At 35.4% G+C, this 4,705-nt stretch overlaps 1 non-coding gene across 1 annotated transcript; it reads left to right on the top strand.

The window, feature by feature from the left end:
• Nucleotides 1-1,602: 1,602 nt before the first annotated feature.
• On the top strand, nt 1,603-1,710 carry LOC148553916 (small nucleolar RNA R71). Its single transcript, XR_015892766.1, has one exon. It is a non-coding gene; the product is annotated as a small nucleolar RNA R71 (small nucleolar RNA).
• The last annotated feature ends 2,995 nt before the right edge of the window (nt 1,711-4,705 follow it).

The raw sequence follows: 4,705 nt of genomic DNA on the forward strand, positions 1-4,705 counted from the left end.
AACACCAAACTTAGAGTCTGGCTGAGGCCTCTCAACACCAAACTTAGAGTTTGACTATGGGGGCTTTAGTTGACTCTGTACTGAGAGAAGCTTTTCATGCTTCCTCTCCATTGTTACAGAAAGAGATCCTTGAGTTTTAAACACAAGGTTGTCCTCATTTAGTTGAAGGACCAACTCTCCTCTGTCTACATCAATCACAGCTCTTGCTGTGGCTAGGAAGGGTCTTTCAAGGATGATGGATTCATCCTCATCCTTCCCAGTATCTAGGATTATGAAATCAGCAGGGATGTAAAGGCATTCAACCTTTACTAACACGTCCTCTACTAGTCCATAAGCCATTTTCATAGATTTTTCTGCCATTTCTAATGAGAAATTGGCAGCCTGTACCTCAAGGATTCCCAGTTTCTCCATTACAGAGAGTGGCATGAGGTTTATCCCTGACCCAAGGTCACATAGAGCCTTCTCAAAGGTCATGGTGCCTATGGTACAAGGTATTAAGAACTTTCCAAGATCCTGTTTCTTCTGAGGCAATGTCAGTTGATCTAGATCACTCAGTTCATTGATGAGCAAGGGAGGTTCATCTTCCCAAGGCTTATTACCAAATAATTTGTCATTCAGCTTCATGATTGCACCAAGATACTTGGCAATTCGCTCTTCAGTAACATCCTCATTCTCTTCAGAAGAAGAATACTGATCAGAGCTCATGAAGGGCATAAGGAGGTTCAATGGAATCTCTATGTTCTCTAGATGAGCCTCAGATTTCTTTGGCTCCTCAAAGGAAAACTCCTTGTTGATTACTGGACGTCCCAGGAGGTCTTCCTCACTGGGATTCACGTCCTCTTCCTCCCCTGTAGGTTCGGCCATGATGGTTATATCAATGGCCTTGCACTCTCTCTTTGGATTCTCTTCTGTATTGCTTGGGAGAGTATTAGGAGGAGTTTCAGTGATCTTCTTACTCAGCTGGCCCACTTGTGCTTCCAAATTTCTAATGGAAGACCTTGTTTCATTCATGAAACTCACAGTGGCCTTAGATAGATCAGAGACTAAATTTGCTAAGCTAGATGGATTCTGCTCAGAATTCTCTGTCTGTTGCTGAGTGGATGATGGAAAAGGTTTACTATTGTTAAACCTGTTTCTTCCACCATTATTAAAGCCTTGTTGAGGCATTTGTTGATCCTTCCATGAGGGGTTATAGGTGTTTCCATAAGGTTCACCCATGTAATTCACCTCTGCTATTGCAGGGTTCTCAGGATCATAAGCTTCTTCTTCAGAAGATGCCTCTTTAGTACTGTTGGATGATTCCTTCAATCCATTCAGACTCCGAGAGATCATATTGACTAATTGAGTCAATATTTTATTCTGAGCCAATATGGCATTCAGAGTATCAATTTCAAGAACTCCCTTCCTCTGAGGCGTCCCATTACTTACAGGATTCCTCTCAGAAGTGTACATGAACTGGTTATTTGCAACCATGTCAATGAGTTCCTGAGCTTCTGCAGGTGTTTTCTTTAGGTGAATGGATCCACCTGCAGAATGGTCCAGTGACATCTTTGATAACTTAGACAGACCATCATAGAATATATCCAGGATGGTCTATTCTGAAAGCATGTCAGAAGGACACTTTTTGGTCAGTTCCTTGTATCTCTCCCAAGCTTCATAGAGGGATTCTCCTTCTTTCTGTCTGAAGGTTTGAACATCCACTCTAAGCTTACTAAGCTTTTGAGGAGGGAAGAACTTGGCTAAGAAATCCGTGACCAGCTTATCCCAAGAGTTCAGGCTATCCTTAGGTTGAGAGTCCAACCATACTCTAGCTCTGTCTCTTACAGTAAACGGGAAAAGCACAAGCCTGTAGACATCGGGACCAACCCCATTGGTCTTAACAGTGTCACAGATCTGCAAGAATTCAGTTAAGAACTGAAAAGGATCTTCAGATGGAAGTCCATGAAACTTACAATTCTGCTGCATCAGAGAAACTAATTGAGGTTTCAGCTCAAAATTGTTTGCTCCAATGGCAAGAATGGAGATGCTTCTTCCATGTAAATTGGAATTAGGTGCAGTGAAGTCACCAAGCATCCTCCTTGCATTATTATTATTTTTGGCTGCCATCTCCTCTTCCTGTTCGAAAATTCCTGTAAGGTTGTCTCTGGATTGTTGTATTTTAGCTTCTCTTAGTTTCCTTTTTAGAGTCCTTTCAGGTTCAGGATCTGCTTCAACAAGAATGTTTTTGTCCTTGCTCCTGCTCATATGACAAAGAAGGGAATAGAAAATAATAATAGGGATCCTTTTTACCACAGTATAGAGGTTCCCTTGTGTGAGTAGAAGAAAAGAAGAAAAAGAATGAAGAAGAGAAGAATTCGAACTCAAAGGAGAAGAAGGGGTTCGAATTTTTGGGTGAGGAGAAGTGTTAGTAAGTAATTAAATAAATAGAAGAAGATGAGAGAGAGAAATTTTTGAAAATAATTTTTTGAAAAGAAGTTGATAATTTTCGAAAATTAAAGGGTAAAAAATTTAAAATTAAAATTTAAAACAATTAATTAATTAAAAGGAATTTTTGAAAAAGAGGGAGGTATTTTCGAAAATTAGAGAGGGAAGAGTAGTTAGGTGGTTTTGAAAAAGATAAGAAATAAACAAAAAGTCAATTAGTTAGTTGAAAAAGATTTGAAAATCAATTTTGAAAAGATAAGAAGATAAGAAGTTAGAAAAGATATTTTAAAATCAAATTTTTGAAAAAGATATGATTTAAAAAGATATGATAGAAAGATATGATTAAAATTAGTTTTGAAAAAGATTTGAATTTTAAAATCAAAATTAATGACTTGACTCACAAGTAATCACAAGATATGATTCTAGAACTTAAAGTTTGAATCTTTCTTAACAAGAAAGTAACAAACTTAAAATTTTTGAATCAAAACATTAATTGTTGATAATATTTTCGAAAATTATGAGATGAAATTAAGAAAAAGATTTTTGAAAAATATTTTTAAAATTTTCGAAAATAAATAAGAAAAATGAAAAAGATTTGATTTTTGAAAAAGATTTTGAAAAAGATAAGGTTTTTAAATTGAAAATTTGATTTGACTCATAAGGAACAACTAAATTTTAAAAAATTTTGAAAAAGTCAACTCAAATTTTTGAAAATTTATGAGTGAAAAAGGGAAAGATATTTTTTTTTATTTTTGAATTTTTAATGATGAAAGAGAAAAACATCAAAAAGACTCAATGCATGAAAATTTTGGATCAAAACATGTGATGCATGCAAGAACACTATGAATGACAAGATGAATACCAAGAACACTTTGAATGTCAAGATGAACACCAAGAACTTATTTTTGAAAAATTTTCCAGAAAAGAAAACATGCAAGACACCAAACTTAAAAATTTTTAATTTTTAGACACTATGAATGCAAAGATGCACATGAAAAACAACAAAAGACACAAAATAAGAAAACATCAAGATCAAACAAGAATACTTACCAAGAACAACTTGAAGATCATGAAGAACACTATGAATGCATGAATTTTCGAAAAATGCATAAATTTTTTTTAAAAAAATGCAATTGACACCAAACTTAAAAATTGACTTAAGACTCAAACAAACAACATAAAATATTTTTTATTTTTATGATTTTATTAATTTTTTTGGATTTTTGTATATTTTTATTTTTTTTGAAAACATATAGAGAAAAGGAAGCAATGAATTCAAAGTCCTCAATCAAGATTCCAGGAATCATACCAGGTTAGTCTAAAGCTTGATGGCCAGCCAAACTTCAGCATACCATTTTGAAACATTAGAATTCATTCTTAAAATTTTTAAAATAATTTTCGAAAACAAAGGGAAAAAATTTTTTTGAAAGATTTTTGAAGAAATTTTTTTTTAAAATAAAACAAAAAAAAATTACCTAATCTGAGCAACAAGATGAACCGTCAGTTGTCCAAACTCGAACAATCCCCGGCAACGGCACCAAAACCTTGGTGTACGAAATTGTGATCCCTGGTAATGGCTCCAAAAACTTGGTGCTCTAATCTTAATTCATAATTTGTCACAACTTCAATACAACTAATCAGCAAGTGCACTGGGTCGTCCAAGTAATAAAACCTTACGTGAGTAAGGGTCGATCCCACGGAGATTGTTGGTATGAAGCAAGCTATGGTCATCTTGTAAATCTCAGTCAGGCGGATATTAAATGGTTATGGAGTTTTCGAATAATAATAGTAAATAAACAGAAAATAAAGATAGAAATACTTATGTAATTCATTGGTGAGAATTTCAGATAAGCGTTTAGAGATGCTTTCGTTCCTCTGAACCTCTGCTTTCCTACTGTCTTCATCCAACCAGTCCTACTCCTTTCCATGGCAAGCTTTATATAGGGCATCACCGTTATCAATGGCTACATCCCATCCTCTCTGTGAAAAAGGTCCAAATACTCTGTCATGGCACGGCTAATCATCTGAGGTTATCGATCATACTGGAATAGGATTCACCTTCCTTTTGCGTCTGTCACTACGCCCAGCACTCGCGAGTTTGAAGTTCGTCACAGCCATCCCTTCCCAGATCCTACTCAGAATACCACAGACAAGGTTTAGATTTTTCGGATCTCAAGAATGGCCATCCATGGGTTCTAACTTATACCACGAAGATTCTAATATCTCGGACTCGGTCCTCTGTATTAGATATCTAAGAGATACTCATTCTAGCTTGTTTGCA

The sequence above is a fragment of the Arachis ipaensis genome, chromosome B7, assembly GCF_059453495.1.
Source record: "Arachis ipaensis isolate K30076 ecotype BB chromosome B7, ASM5945349v1, whole genome shotgun sequence".
Classification (NCBI taxonomy): domain Eukaryota; kingdom Viridiplantae; phylum Streptophyta; class Magnoliopsida; order Fabales; family Fabaceae; genus Arachis; species Arachis ipaensis.